Source organism: Thunnus albacares, chromosome 9 (assembly GCF_914725855.1).
Source record: "Thunnus albacares chromosome 9, fThuAlb1.1, whole genome shotgun sequence".
Classification (NCBI taxonomy): domain Eukaryota; kingdom Metazoa; phylum Chordata; class Actinopteri; order Scombriformes; family Scombridae; genus Thunnus; species Thunnus albacares.
Window position 1 is genome coordinate 3,532,930 of NC_058114.1, and position 15,432 is coordinate 3,548,361.

At 35.2% G+C, this 15,432-nt stretch overlaps 1 protein-coding gene and 4 long non-coding RNA genes across 8 annotated transcripts in view; 4 read left to right on the forward strand and 1 right to left on the reverse strand.

Moving 5' to 3' along the window:
• The window catches only part of LOC122988678, a 177,704-nt gene that overhangs the window by 29,023 nt on the left and 133,249 nt on the right, over positions 1 to 15,432 (forward strand). The window lies entirely within an intron of this gene.
• On the forward strand, positions 2,267 to 4,038 carry LOC122988686. Its single transcript, XR_006404857.1, has 3 exons — positions 2,267 to 2,619; positions 3,012 to 3,108; positions 3,951 to 4,038. It is a non-coding gene; the product is annotated as an uncharacterized LOC122988686 (long non-coding RNA).
• The window catches only part of LOC122988685, a 142,705-nt gene continuing 131,252 nt past the window's right edge, over positions 3,980 to 15,432 (reverse strand). Inside the window, exon 3 of the long non-coding RNA XR_006404856.1 lies at positions 3,980 to 4,044. This is a non-coding gene — a long non-coding RNA (uncharacterized LOC122988685). The remainder of the gene's footprint in view (positions 4,045 to 15,432) is intronic.
• LOC122988694 lies at positions 4,178 to 4,855 on the forward strand. Its single transcript, XR_006404866.1, has 3 exons — positions 4,178 to 4,327; positions 4,470 to 4,589; positions 4,719 to 4,855. It is a non-coding gene; the product is annotated as an uncharacterized LOC122988694 (long non-coding RNA).
• LOC122988691 lies at positions 12,697 to 15,092 on the forward strand. Its single transcript, XR_006404861.1, has 4 exons — positions 12,697 to 12,707; positions 13,232 to 13,265; positions 14,023 to 14,085; positions 14,998 to 15,092. It is a non-coding gene; the product is annotated as an uncharacterized LOC122988691 (long non-coding RNA).

Consider the following 15,432-nt stretch of genomic DNA (forward strand, 5'->3'; position numbering starts at 1 on the left):
GTGTTGAGGATGAGTTACAGAGAGTCCAGCCATTGAACAAACATCTGTCAGTCTCTGGTTAAAAACATCTGATAAATATAAAAAATACAGAAAAACTAGAATGAACTGCCTGGTGTATAAATTGCTGCATCTATGACGTTTAACTGGGTGTGTCAAACTCCTCAGTCACATTTCATAACTAGTGTGAAAGCAAATTTAAGTATCAACTTCAAAGGCCTACTGCCACTCAGTCCAGTTCAACAAACAAGAAAAAAGTCTGAGGGCACCTGGACTGGTAGAGGGACACAGAGCCAGACTGGGACAGAACCATGACACACTCCTGAAAATAAGAAACATCATCCTGCAACAAGCATCACAAAACATCACAGAGTTCAATAAAAGCAGAGATAAATCAGAAACTGTTTAATTCATTTATACATATACAGTAAATTAGAATATCTGTACTATTTAATGATGGTCTCTAGATTTGAAGGTGAAAGATTTTCCTTTTACAATATATGTGTTGTACTCTGGTCCTGGCTTGTTGGAATTTATGTGGGCTGGGCATACGGTTGTATGCATGACACAATGATAAAAATTTCATTAATTCATTCATATATATCAGAAAAGCTTTGTTAGGGTGGTTCATTCATTGTATTAAACAAAAAAAAGCAAACAATTAAAGGTATCCAGATGTTCAGCAGGTACAGGGTCAGAATATATGCTGCTGCTAAAAACCACAGATTTTCCATGTTTTACCCCATTAAATACAAATTTTACAGACTTCTCATTGTTCTTTTCCAAATTAGACAATGATGTCATTTAACATGTAAATCATATGTAACAAGGAGCAAAACATTTTTCATTAAAATAATGAAAAACACATATTGTTTTGAACTTTGTAAACTATGTAGAGACACACACAGACATGCAGCCTATTCCACTGTCAAGCAGAGATAGATTTCTCTTTTTAGATTGAGTATTTTTTCAAACTAAGGCTGTGGCAATATGTATTAAATGTTAATCGTTAGATTTGTCCAACACATCTAGTCTGATCTAATTAATGTCCTCTAGTGAAGCTGGAAGTTGTGCAGCTGTTTGTTGTGTTTAATACTTTGGATTTTGTCGAGCAAGTTGTTGAATAGCTCTGGAATTTTAAATTAAAGGCAAACTGTGTGGGAATTTCCTAAAAAACACAGTTTGCCTTTAAATCATTATTTGTGTTAATTTATCATTTAAATATCTTGGTGTTTACTTGATCTTTTCTTTTAACTCCTAATGTATCCTACTCCTATTCTGATTAAAGAAACTGCTTACTTACATCACAGCTAAGCTTTCCTGTCTCAGATAGAGAATTGACAGAGTTGTTCTTAATCTATTAAGATGAAAATTGTTTATATGTCTGGTGTTATATGTGCTGATTACATAATCTATGAAAAAAATCTATGAAATGTTATTGGTACCAAATCCAGCTCATAAACACACTTGTAGATAAAAACACATGTGAAATACATTTAAATCACAGAGAAGCGGGTCTAAGTGTTAAATCTGACTTCTCAATGTAGTTGAATTGTATCAACTTTGTGGGACAGGATGGAGAAAGCTGATTTCAACAAAACAAAGCTGAATGTGACTAAACTATGTTTATTTAACGAGTCTGAGACAGACTACAGGAAAGACCAGAATGTGCATTTGATCGAAGAAAAATGTATGATTGCTGCAAGCTGCTGCAGTAATGTTATTTTTATTGTAGCGCCACCTATGGGTGAAATTGTATCGGATTATAAGTCCTTGTTCAGTGTCCCTGTCTGTGCAGCTTTCCCAAATTAGGTTGGAATTGGATGATGCATTCAAGTTATTTCAGTTATGCAATTATATATATCAAGCATCTTTGGCTATCTTGCAAAAATGCAAATAAAAAGTATTATCATTATTATTATTCACATTATTATTATTATTATTATTATTATTATTATTATTATTATTATTATTACATGCCTACAAAGCTATGGTAACCAATGGAAGGAGGTATTCAAAAACAAACGCTTGCAGCAATCACACAGATAAACAAAAACTACAGTTATTCTAAAATTAAATCATGCAATAATGTTTATGCAATTAATATCTTCAACATCACAACAGTGAAATAACAAATACAGAGTGGACTAAAAGTTCAATGTGTTCAGCAACTCATGTCACAGCTGCTCCTCCTCTTTGGCTCAAAAACATAAGAGGAAGTTTTGTGACCTGGGCTAATGACCTTACAGAGAGACCATTTCCCAGAATCCAGACCCTGCAAACCTGAAAGTGAAAGTAAATAAACTTCCTCCATGCAGAATTTATAATGCCCCCCCCTCAAAAAAAAATTGAGAAAAAATTTATGTTGTCAGTATCATGTAGAGAAGTAAAACTGTGCCCTTAGGCTGTGAAAAAACAGTGAAGAGGTTGAGACGTCATTGGTGGAGGTATAAGTGAAGTGTTAGTGTCATTCTGACCAGAGAAGAGGAACAGATGTTTCTTCTGGGACAATTTTCAGTTTAGAGTAACGATTATCTTGGAGACATTTCAAAACAAATTCAACACATTTTTGTAAGTGTTTCTTTTTCTGTTGATGAACTGGGAGTGTTGAATTTTGACTGGGTGAGTTTTATTAAAATAATTCTGAAATTTTATTGATATGACGCTCAAGGCTGATGTTCTTTTTGATGCCTTGAAGAAATTGTTTTATTTTGTTTTGATGTTTCATTATAATAATTTATGATAGTTATTTAATAATGTTATAGTTGCATTTGATTCTGTTCAACTCATTTGCTGATGTGTATCATGTCGTCTCATTTCTGTACTGAAGTGTAGCTGTTATCAGTGTTCATCCAGACATTACTGCAGGTGGAAAAGACGAGGAGTTGATGGCTTGTTGAACTGTGTATTGCAGCTGTTTACAGCAAGAAAGTTCGTTAATTTTGCTGCTTTGAAAGTGAAATAATAACCCTGGTATTCAAATGTGTCAAGTAACTTCCTCTTTTTAAACACAGGTTCACTATATAAAATATTTCCTGTAATCTGCAGATTTACTCATCATGATGAAGCTGATCCTGTCTCTCACTCTCATCTGGACACTCTCCAGCACAGGTAACCTCACTCACTCTTAAAACAGCATTTCTGCAGGTACCTGTCATGTCAGGTAGTTTGCTTATGTTTATCATCATCATCATTTTTGTTTTGTTTGTTATAGCAACTACAGAAACCTACAGAATAACATGAAATGACTAAAATGATTAATTTGCAACAGAATATATGTTTAGAAAGAAACTTCATGCTGCAGAGATTTCATTTTTTTTATCAGCATAATGAAGAAACATCTTTTATGGAGCTATCAAGTTACAAAAAGTTCCCTGTCAACATATTCAATGTGTTTTTCCTACAATATTCACTCATGTCAACTAAAGCATGATTAATATCTTTATAGTAACATAGTTATAGTTATGTTCAGGGACTCAAAGCACTTTGTTAAGATAAGGGAAAGATGATGGTCTTGGTTAAATAATAAAAACATCAACACAGACTTGAAGAACAGGACATGTTTACTTTTTCAGTATTTAAACAAAACCACAATCTTTCCCCAAACAAAAGTTTTTCTTTACAGAAATGTCCCAGTTAACATCATTTTACATAGTGTCGTTCCATTCTTTCAACATTTTAGAAAGACAGATAATGCAGACGTCACCATGACAGAAAACTGTACATCTAAAGGCTGCAGCCATTTAATTTGATGACTGATTTCTGATATTTAATATATTTGTCAAGAAGAATTCATTGAATTTTTTTTGTCTTAAATATCATTCTGTCATAGTGTGTTGTAATTTGGGGTTGTCTTTCATCAGATTAACTTTGCATACTGTATCTGTGTTAATATGACAAACAGGATTCATGTTGATTGTTCAACTCACCTTGATTTCTTTCATAAATTGGAGCTGAAGCTCTTGAGTGTTGGACTGGTAAAGGGACTGACACAAAGCAACAGACCTTACTTCCATGTAACTCTACTCAGCTGTGTGCAACTGTTGCCTTACAAGGTATCTGTAAAAAGTAAAAAATAAATCAGATTTTTCTTAATGTCATTCACTTATTCAGTTTTAAATGGCATTTCTGCATTACAGTGTTTGGTCTGTGTTTCACTTTACAGGATATAAAAATGGGACTGTCATTCAGGACACCAGAAGGTCGTGTGTACCATCCTCCCTTTTCAGTGAAGGAAAGCACACATTTTCATTCAGTGTTGGTTATGCAAATATATCTCTATCTGTTCATTTGTGCAACACAGATGGCTGCAACAGTGAAATCATTCCTTGTAAGTAAAGAGAAAAGTTTCCCTTTTTAAAGACACAAAATCACATTCACATGTAGTATCAGTCTAACGTTGGTCACTGTGAAAAATAATAAGTCACTTTGTGTCTTGTACAGTTTCTGCCATGTCTCCTGTTCTGTTTCAGACCCTGATGTTCAGAAGAAAAACAACCTGCAGTGTTTCACCTGTAATGATGAATCTTCTCTTGTGTGTAACAAGACATTACAGTGTGTGGGAGAGCAGGACCGCTGCTTTAGTGGGACTAGTGAGTCCTCATGATCATTTTGTGCCTCAAAACACATTATTGCTGCCTTCAAAGTGGCCATTTCCTGCTGCTTAAATTTGAAAAAAACTTTCAAACACTGTGGTCTAACAATGATTTTGTCATTCACAGTGGACGATGACAAGTACGGAATATTTCCTATCTTTGGATGTGCCTCTGCAAACTTCTGTGAACTTGCTTCTCTTAGAAGGAGGCTGGAGCCTGATTCGATTAAATTCCTCAGTGAACCAAAATGTTGTGAAAGCAGCCTCTGTAACTCAGCCTGGTCTGTCAAACTGAATGTGATCCCTTTGCTGTTTGGACTCTTTACTCTTATCGTCTACTAGAACAAAGAGAAACTAACAAAATAGCAAAAGTACATGTGTAGTGTGTGTGAATAAGCCAAATACGTCTATCATCTTCTCATTCATTTACACAATGAGATGTCTTCAACATTTTGAATGTATTAGCTTGATAAATAATGATTTTAACCATAACCGCAGCATCCTAGTAAAAAAAAGTTAGCTAATGATAATCCTGCCTGGTTCAGTTACAAATACATCTATTTACATAATGATAACTTTCTTACTAGAGTTATTTCAAGTAACCCAAAACAGTAGTGTTGTTACTTTATGTGTAAGTAACAAGTAGATACTTATTTAGAAGTAAAAGTACCCATCAAAATATATGCTTGCAGTGCAGATGAAATCTAATTAGTGAAGACTATCTGAGAAGTGACTAACTTGATGAAAACTCCTAATTCATGAGTCTATTGGCTCAGTTTTTGGTCCATTTCTGTTCTCTGCTGCATCATTTCTTGCTTTGATATCATTTATCAGTGTTATGCTAACGAGACAGCTGCATCTCTCTTTTAATCACAATAAGTCTAGTTAGACACAATCCAAAACTGCCTTAGTGCAATAAAAGAATCAATGTCTCAAATATTTCTATAACTTAACTATGATAAAACAAAAATTATTTTTCTTGTTCCAGATACTGTTATGCAAAATTACTTAAATTTAGTCGCCTGCTTGCCCAGAATTTTAAATCCAGTGTGATATCCATGTTAAATTTCAGTCCTGCTTTTTCCAACAAAGGAACATTACAAAGATCAAACCTTTACTTCAGTTTTAAAGGATACGGCTGGTAATTTTCTATATTTTTCTTATTGTCAACAAATCTTATGAGCAGAGCCAAACCAACAATGAATTGATCTACTTACAAGTACTGTGTTTATTCAAAGCCTAATATATCTTATTCTTCTGTGCCATTGACCTCTGTTATTGTCCAAAAGCTATTTAAAAACATGTCAGTGAGCCACACTGCTGCACTGGGTGACATGTTCCTTTGCCCTGCAGACAATGGTCATGGTAGTTTGTTTGGAAACTGCTCCAAAGACTAATAACAGAGATCACAGTTTCAGTCTCAGGAGAGCTCCTTGTACAGCAGATGCCACTGCACATGTGGAAACGTGGTTGTGACATGTAGAACAACATCTTGACTTTGTGCTAAAAAGTTATTGTTTACAACGTTGTACAAATGTTAGTTTGTCAATTTCAGAAAGTTACAGAAATTGTTGTACAAAGCTCCCCTAATTCTGATTCTGGCATTTCTGAAGCTATTCAAACGTCTGACAAGCAGTTCTGACAGAGTAAAGCAAATGCCACCTATAAACACATATCCACCTAAATAATGAACTGAAGTAAGCATTTACTGAAAAGAGTGGAACTATTGAATTGTCTGTAATGCCTGCAGTGACTCTTGCCATGTAAAACTGATTTTCTTGATTAAAGTTAAAACTCTGAATCCTGCTCTGTGTGTTTTTACTGAGTGACCTGCCTTCCTACCAAACACACAGTCCTTCAACTCCTCCACAGTTTACAAATATTCAAAGTAAGGCTGAGACTATAAATAAGTGAGGGGATTATTATATACAGTGCAGACCATAAGTATTTGGACAGATATACATTTTTGTTCTTCAGGCTCTGTGCTTCAGCACATTCAATTTGAAATAAAATAATGGATACTACATTAAAGTGCCAAGTCTCAGCTTTAATTTGAGACAGTTAATATCAACACATAGTACTCAAAGTTTAGGGGCTCAAATATAATTGGACAGATTCATATGAAGTCACCACACATTGAATTAGAATGAATTAGATCTAAACCACATTGTTCTGCAAATGAAAGAAAGGACCCATAACAGTCAGCTAGCTCGTAGGTTCTGTACGCCGGTCGGAAACTAGCAGAAAATATAGTCATGGGAGAAGAACATGAAAATGAAAGATTTCTGGAAAGATTTCTGGTTCTCTCCCTCGTCTTTCTCTTGATCTAACAACATGTGAGGGAGGTGTGTGTGGAGCCAACAGTCCTCTGCAGATCTGTTTCTCTCTAAAGCTCCCAGCCCGCCTACCTTTTAGCAGTCCAATCAAGTGCAAAGGATTTGATTTAAACAAACCGCTCAAAGATTCAGTTTCACTGGAAAATACGTCACAGCACAGAAACTAAAGCTGCTCTAACTTCCGTTTAACTGTTTAACTTCAGCAGTGAGTGAGGTTACCTGTGCTGGAGAGTGTCCAGATGAGAGTGAGAGACAGGATCAGCTTCATCATCATGAGTAAATCTGCAGATTACAGGAAATACTTTATATAGTGAGCCTGTGTTTAAAAAGAGGAAGTTACTGGACACACTTTTATAACAAAGGAACTGTATTCCTTCACTTTCAAAGCAGCAAAATTAATAAACTTTCTTGCTGTAAACAGCTGCAATACACAGTTCAACAAGCCATCAACTCCTCATCTTTTTCATCTGCAGTAATGTCAGGATGAATACATATATAAATTATTATCATTTATAATATAATTGTTAATTATATCAGAAAAGCAATATTTTGAAAAATCGGAAGATGAGAAATGGTAAAATAAATGACACTGTACAAAAAAACAAAACAAAAAAAGCAACAACAAAACAGCAGGTTACATTTTGTAATCAAGAGCTATTCAACGGTAAAATATGTCCAAAATGCTGTAAGATGCTGTTACTGTAAGTTAGCACAATAAGGTATAATGCTGGGAAAAATTATTATGACAAAATATTTTTAAAAAGTTCAGTTCCATAAAAAATGTTAATAAATATTGGATCATAAAATGTTGTCAACATTCAGAAGTGAAAGTCTGATACTGATAACAGCTACACCTCAGTACAGAAATGAAATAACATGATACACATCAGAAGTTAAGTTGAATAGAATCAAATGCAACTATTATATTATTAAATAACTATCATAAATGATTATAATGAAACATTGAGGCCTTCAAGGCATCAAAATGAACATCAGCATTTACCAGTCAAAATTCAACACACCCAGTTCGTCATAAGAAAAAGGAACACTTATAAAAATGTGTTGAATTTGTTGTGAAATGTCTCCAAGATAATCACACCTCTAAACTGAAAATTGTCCCAGAAGAAATATCTGTTCTTCCTCTCTAGTCAGAATGAAACTAACACTTCTAAACCTGTTTCACTTATGAAGCTCAGCATAAATTCAGACAAGAAGACTCTTAATCAATCATTCATTCAAAATTTCACTCTTCTCTCTCAGCTCCTCCCACTTTCACATCAGCTGTTAGTCACTTCACTTCTAGTTGACAAAACAGATTCCTCCACGATCCCGAAGTAGCCAATCACGGCCTAGCTGTCAAACTTTAAAACCGTTTCCCTCCTGTCAGCTGTCATTTCAGGCAATAATCGCGTCCACTTCCACTCCATCCACCTCCACAGCTGCAACACCGGAGCTCGCTCCTCGCCTCTCCATCCCAGATCATCATTCGTCTGCCCAACCTCTCGTTCCAGCAAGGCCCCAAGTCTCCAGGAGCCGATACCACACCACCTTGATCCACACCTCTCCATCACTCCATCGGGGGATTATCCTATTCACGCATTCATCGCTCCCTCCATATTAGGCCACATCACGATGGAGTCTAATCGCCACAGACTTTTACATTCATTATCATGCTGTTCAATAAACACCATTCACTACGTAAAACTGAGTCTCTCCTGATTGAAATACTTCCACCAATGACGTTTCAACTTCCTCACTGTTTTTTCACAGCCCAAGGTGGGGGTGGATTCAGTGATTTCAGGGCTCTTGGCAAACTCAGTCATGGGACCTCCTTTGCACTTTATTTTCACCCTTTCTCTAATTGAGAATGTTGGTATTGGCAGAGGTAGACAAAGTATTTAAATCTATAATCTATTAATTACACACTAACAATACTTTGTTAAAAGTAAAAAACTTTATTTGTATAGAACCTATCATACAGGAAATGCAGCTCAAAGAGCTTTATAACAAAGAAATGACATGCACCAAGTGCTTCTCAGGACAGTCGGAGCTAATTAAAGGCTAGAGTGAAGAGATAAGCTTTTTAGCTTTCTTTTAAAAATATTTAGCAAGCTGGCTTCCCTGATATCTACTGGTAGTGTGTTCCATAGTTTTGGGGTGTAATTGACAAAGGTTGAAACCCTGATTTTCTTTCAGCTGTTGCTGGAATCTCCAATAAACCAGCAGCAGATGACTGCAGTGTTCTTGAATGCAAATAGTTAACAAGGGAGTTAGAAATGTAGCCTGGTCCTAGCCCACTGAGGACTTTGTATGTTTTAACTTCAGAACCAAATCAAAACAACGAAAAAGAGCCATTTTGGGTTATGAAATGATTGAATGATACACTGATATTTTGTTATTACCAATTTGTTGTGACCATGAAGTTATTGACTATTTTATCACAGGATATGCTGCAGCATGAAGAGATGTTCTTTGTTTCTCTTTCACACAGGAACATACTGTTCAGACACACAAACATGTTTTTTTGACAAGCACAAGCATTTATACTTATTCATACAATAATTTCCCTCATAGATGCAGTGATATATTAGGTTATATCCAACTGTGGTACATATACACCATAGCTTAATGAAAGTCAAACATTTTCTCAGCATGGCTATGGAAAGTTACAGTCTCACAGACTGAATGAGCTGACACAGAAACATGCAAACTGTGGTTGTAATGTGACAGCTGAGTGACAGATAAAAAGAACTATATGTGAAGAGAACCAGAAATCTTTCAAAATTAGGTGAATGCATGTTGATCATTTTGAAGTTTTGATCACTGTGTCAGTGCATTTGCAGCTTTAGAACACAACGGAAAGCAATAAGGGCCGTTGGCGGGATTATAGAAATACTGAAGTCATGAACTCGGTGTCTTCAGTGGTAGCTACGTGCCTAAAAGCCATGCATCTGAACAATAGACAAGTAGTGTGGTCAAAAGTCTGTAAAACAGAAACTATTCTACACTATGAGAAACAAGAGTGGTTGATCTTCTTCTCTTGCTGTTCTGCGATTGTAAACCACATCCCAACCACAGGTCTGCAGGTTCCCAGCCTGTATGAGAGTCTAAAGTTCACATACATACATTTTCCTTTGACATATATATATTTCTACGGCCATATGTGTGTGTGTATATATATATATATATATAAGACAGAAACTATTCTACTCCATACATCCCATGTACATACATATATACACACACATATATGTGTGTGTGTGCGTGTATATATGTATATGTATATATTTTTCAACACATACATGCATCAAAAGCAAAAGACCTCATTATTAAGAGTTGTCTCTTTTAAATTATTGATGCATAACCTGCCTTGTTATACTTTTCCCACACACTAAATGAAATGACTGAATTATTACTTACTTTAACATATAATGTCCTTTGTTGAATAAGATGAGTAAAACAAACATTATCAACATTAATACAGCATCAGTGGAATCTGTGAGAATAGAAGTCAGGAGGAGCATGAGAAGAAACACAAAAGCAGCACAACAGAGAACAGAAGAGACAGGACAATAGCAGAAAAATATAATTTCACACTGCACATACATGAAAAAACACACTTTTAATGTGTATGAAAACAGTAACAATTTTATATCTTGATTAAAAAAAACAAAAAGAAACCATCTTGAGACTCAATTGTTTACTAAATCTGACAATTCAGAAGAATCTAAACCAGCCACACATTTCATTAGTCTTAGAACTTTTCCATCACTAGGACTATTAAAAACAATCAGGTAGCTCCGAGTTTGAAAAGTAAAGCCAATGTGGAAGTGCCTTAACCTGCATTCTCTCTAATGGCCATCAGGGGGCAACTCCACTGGCTCCAAAAAAAAGTGTGGAAGTCTATGCAAAAATGACCCTACTTCTCACTCGACTGATTACCTCAGTAAACATTTTCCTAATTAGTTTATGGTCTCAATCGCTAGTTTCTTTGTTAGTTTCTTCTGGTGAGTACATTTTGTGTTAGTGATTTTAAGCCTATTTTTCACTTGCGAAAAGACTCTAAAGTCTAAATCCACCATGCTAACCAAGCTAGCAGCTAGCATTAGGGTAAGCTCCACCTTCCCATCTAAATATGATCACTTCTCATCACTTCTAGCTCCAAAATTCCAAGATAGCGACGGTCAAAATGGCAAACTTGAATCCACAAACTATGAGCTAGATAGGGTGCTGCAGCTCAGCTTTGCAGCCAATTTTTCTCAGTGGTCACTCACGGTATTGCAACAGAAAAATTCCCCTGCAGACCCAAAAAATTTTCCCCATAGACCACCATTGTAAAAGAGACGTCTATAAAACTGTTGACAGGACACCTCAAACTGCAAACAACATCAATTATGACTCTTTCTATTTCCTATTATGAACTTTTGATCCATGGAGGTTTTATATTTGTAAATGATGTAAAGTCTCTGGGCTGAATGGGAACTCCCGGGCGGGGACACTACTGCGCATAATCAGTGGACCACACAATGCGCAAGCAAACCTGGAAGATAGAAACTTTTTTTGGCGTATGCGCCAGCAGAGCAATTCCTATAGGACTGAATGGGAGCCATTTTTAGTCCGGTATCCAGCTCTTATTATACATCCATGGCTTCACTTTTCAGACCCGGAATGACCTGCTTGGATAATACTCCTTCTGACCACAATGTAGTTGCAATGGCAGAGTGGTGCTGTCAGTATTTCCGCTCAATAACTCCACTGGAAGTGAAGAAACTGCAGAAGAAACTGAAAGCAGTGAGCTATCTTTCTTGTAGCTTAGCACTACACATACTGTAGTTATGTGTGGCATTTTCTTTTCAACAGTTGATAGCCAGTAAACTTGACCCCAAGCTGTTTCCATAGAAATGTAATATGAATAAATGTATAATAGCTAATAATTACAAGCAGTTTGACTGATCACTTCATACTGATGCAGTGTCTGATCTTAGTAGCAGTGTATAAGATCACTCTGGTAGGTTAACATATTAATGTCTGTAGACATCAGCTTCTATGGCAACACTGATAAGGTCAAGAGTGTAATTTCCTCTTTTTGAAATCTCACTTTTATAGTTTTATAGTAACATTATCGTCCCACAGTCCAGGCAGCAAAATCCAGATGAAAGAAGATCCGAGCTGTTTAAAATGTTAATATGTTCATCTGTATCGATTACCTTCCATTATTATCGTGCGCTCACCAGAAACAAAATTCTGATCAGTGAGTGTTTTGCAGATGATTTACCTCAATGACAGTGCAGGAAGTAATGAAACAGAAAATAAAGATCAGTGAAAGAGTGCGTAGCTTGTTGAAGCTATTTGATTTCACACAACTTCCTGCTGCCACTTTAAACATTGTTCATATGAACATCACTTTTTATGCTTCTTCTTGGTACAAGAAGGGGGGGAGGGACACCTGCATTTTTAGTGACACTTTTTGCTCAGTACGTTGTATGTAACCAAATCACTGATATTATGTTGTCGGTAACATGTAGAGAAGTGAAACTGTGTCTTTAGGCTGTGAAAAAAAACAGTGAAAAGGTTGAGACGTCACTGATGGAGGTATAAATGGAACAGTTTTAGAAGTGTTAGTTTCATTCTGACCAGAGAAGAAGAACAGACGCTTCTTCTGGGACAATTTTCAGTTTAGAGTAACGATTATCTTAAGAGGCATTTGATGACAAATTCAACATGTTTTGATAAGTTTTCCTTTTTCTATTGACAAACTGGATGTGTTGAATTTTGACTGGGTGAGTATTTTTAACATTTTTTCATTATTATAATTTATGATAGTCATTTAATAATATTATTGTTGCGATGTGTATTATGTCTCATTTCTGTACTGAGGTGTAGCTGTTATCAGTATCAGACTTTCACTTCTGAATGTTGACAATGTTTTATGATCCAATATTTTTTTATGGAATTGGATTTTTTCAAAATATTGTCATAATAATTTTTCCCAACATTATGCTAATAAACAGTAGCTTAAAAATTGTGAAACATTTGGAAATATTTTTCCATTGAATAGCTCTAGATTATAAAATCAAACCTACTGTTTAGTTGTGTCTTTTTGTACAGTCATTTATTTTGCAATTTTTCATTTTCAAATTTTTTAAAATAATATGTTCTTTTTAAAGAAATTATACTTACATAATTAACAATAATGTAATAGATTAATTAATTAATTATTATTAATTATTATTTTTGCTGCTTTGAAAGTGAAAAAAATACCATTAGTATTCAAGGGTGCTCAGAAACCTCTTTTTAAACACAGGCTCACTATATAAAATATTTCCTGTAATCTGCAGGTTTACTCATCATGATGAAGCTGATCTGAAGCAGAATTTATAATGCCCCCCCCCCAAAAAAAAAATTGAGAAAAAATTTATGTTGTCAGTATCATGTAGAGAAGTGAAACTGTGCCCTTAGGCTGTGAAAAAACAGTGAAGAGGTTGAGACGTCATTGGTGGAGGTATAAGTGAAGTGTTAGTGTCATTCTGACCAGAGAAGAGGAACAGATGTTTCTTCTGGGACAATTTTCAGTTTAGAGTAACGATTATCTTGGAGACATTTCAAAACAAATTCAACACATTTTTGTAAGTGTTTCTTTTTCTGCTGATGAACTGGGAGTGTTGAATTTTGACTGGGTGAGTTTTATTAAAATAATTCTGAAATTTTATTGATATGACGCTCAAGGCTGATGTTCTTTTTGATGCCTTGAAGAAATTGTTTTATTTTGTTTTGATGTTTCATTATAATAATTTATGATAGTTATTTAATAATGTTATAGTTGCATTTGATTCTGTTCAACTCATTTGCTGATGTGTATCATGTCTTCTCATTTCTGTACTGAAGTGTAGCTGTTATCAGTGTTCATCCAGACATTACTGCAGGTGGAAAAGACGAGGAGTTGATGTCTTGTTGAACTGTGTATTGCAGCTGTTTAAAGCAAGAAAGTTCATTAATTTTGCTGCTTTGAAAGTGAAATAATAACCCTGGTATTCAAGTGTGTCAAGTAACTTCCTCTTTTTAAACACTAGATAAAATATTTCCTGTAATCTGCAGATTTACTCATCATGATGAAGCTGATCCTGTCTCTCACTCTCATCTGGACACTCTCCAGCACAGGTAACCTCACTCACTCTTAAAACAGCATTTCTGCAGGTAGCTGTCATGTCAGGTAGTTCATAATTCTCCTAATTTTTTCACCTCTGTTGTTTGTCTGCCAGGTGCTGACTTATATTCAAGTTCAGGTTCATCATCATCATCATTTATGTTTTGTTTTATACCATCTGGTAACCAGAGAAATCTACAAACTAATATAAAATATTAAAAAGACTAATTTGCAACAGAAAATATGTGTAGAGATAAACTTCATGCTGCACAGATTTAGTTTTTATCAGCATAATGAAGAAACATCTTATGGAGCTATCAAGTTACAAAAAGTTCACTGTCAACATATTTTAATTTGTTTTTCCTACAATATTCACTCATTTCAACTGAAGCATGATTAATATTTTTTATAGTAACATAGTTATAGTTATGTTTAGGGACTCAAAGCACTTTGTTAAGATAAAGGAAAGATGATGGTCTTGGTTAAATAATAAAAACATCAACACAGACTTGAAGAACAGGACATGTTTACTTTTTCAACACTGAAACAAAACCACAATCTTTCCCCAAACATAAGTTTTTCTTTATTGGCCACAGAAATGTCCCAGTTAACATCATTTTACATAGTGTCGTTTCATTCTTTCAACATTTTTAGAAAGCGAGATAATGCAGACGTCACCATGACAGAAAACTGTACATCTAAAGGCTGCAGCCATTTAATTTGATGACTGATTTCTGATATTTAATATGTTTGTTAAGAAGAATTTATTGGATTTACTTTGACTTAAATACCTTTTTTGCCATAGTGTGTTGTAATTTGAGGTTGTCTCTCATCAGATTAACTTTGCATACTGTATCTGTGTTTATATGACAAACAGGATTTATGTTGATTGTTCAACTCACCTTGATTTCTTTCATAAATTGCAGCTGAAGCTGTTGAGTGTTATGTTGGTCATGGGGCTGAAATAAAACAAGAGTACTTACGTCAGTGTGACTCTACTGAGCGGTGTGCAACTCTTGCCGGACAAGGTATCTGTAAAAAGGATTTTTTTCTTAATGTCATTCACTTACTCAGTTTTAAATGTGATTTCTGCATTACAGTGTTTGGTTTGTTCCACTTTACAGGAGCTACGTTTGGGAAATCCGTAGAGGGCACTGTCAGGATGTGTTTGCCATCCTCCATTTTCAGTGAAGGAATGCACATACTTTCATACAATGTTGGTTTTGCAAGTAAGGCTGCATCTGTTCATGTGTGCAACACAGATCGCTGCAACAGTCAAGCCATTTCTTGTAAGTAAAGAGAAAAGTTTCCCTTTTTAAAGACACAAAATCACATTCACATGTAGTATCAGTCTAATGTTG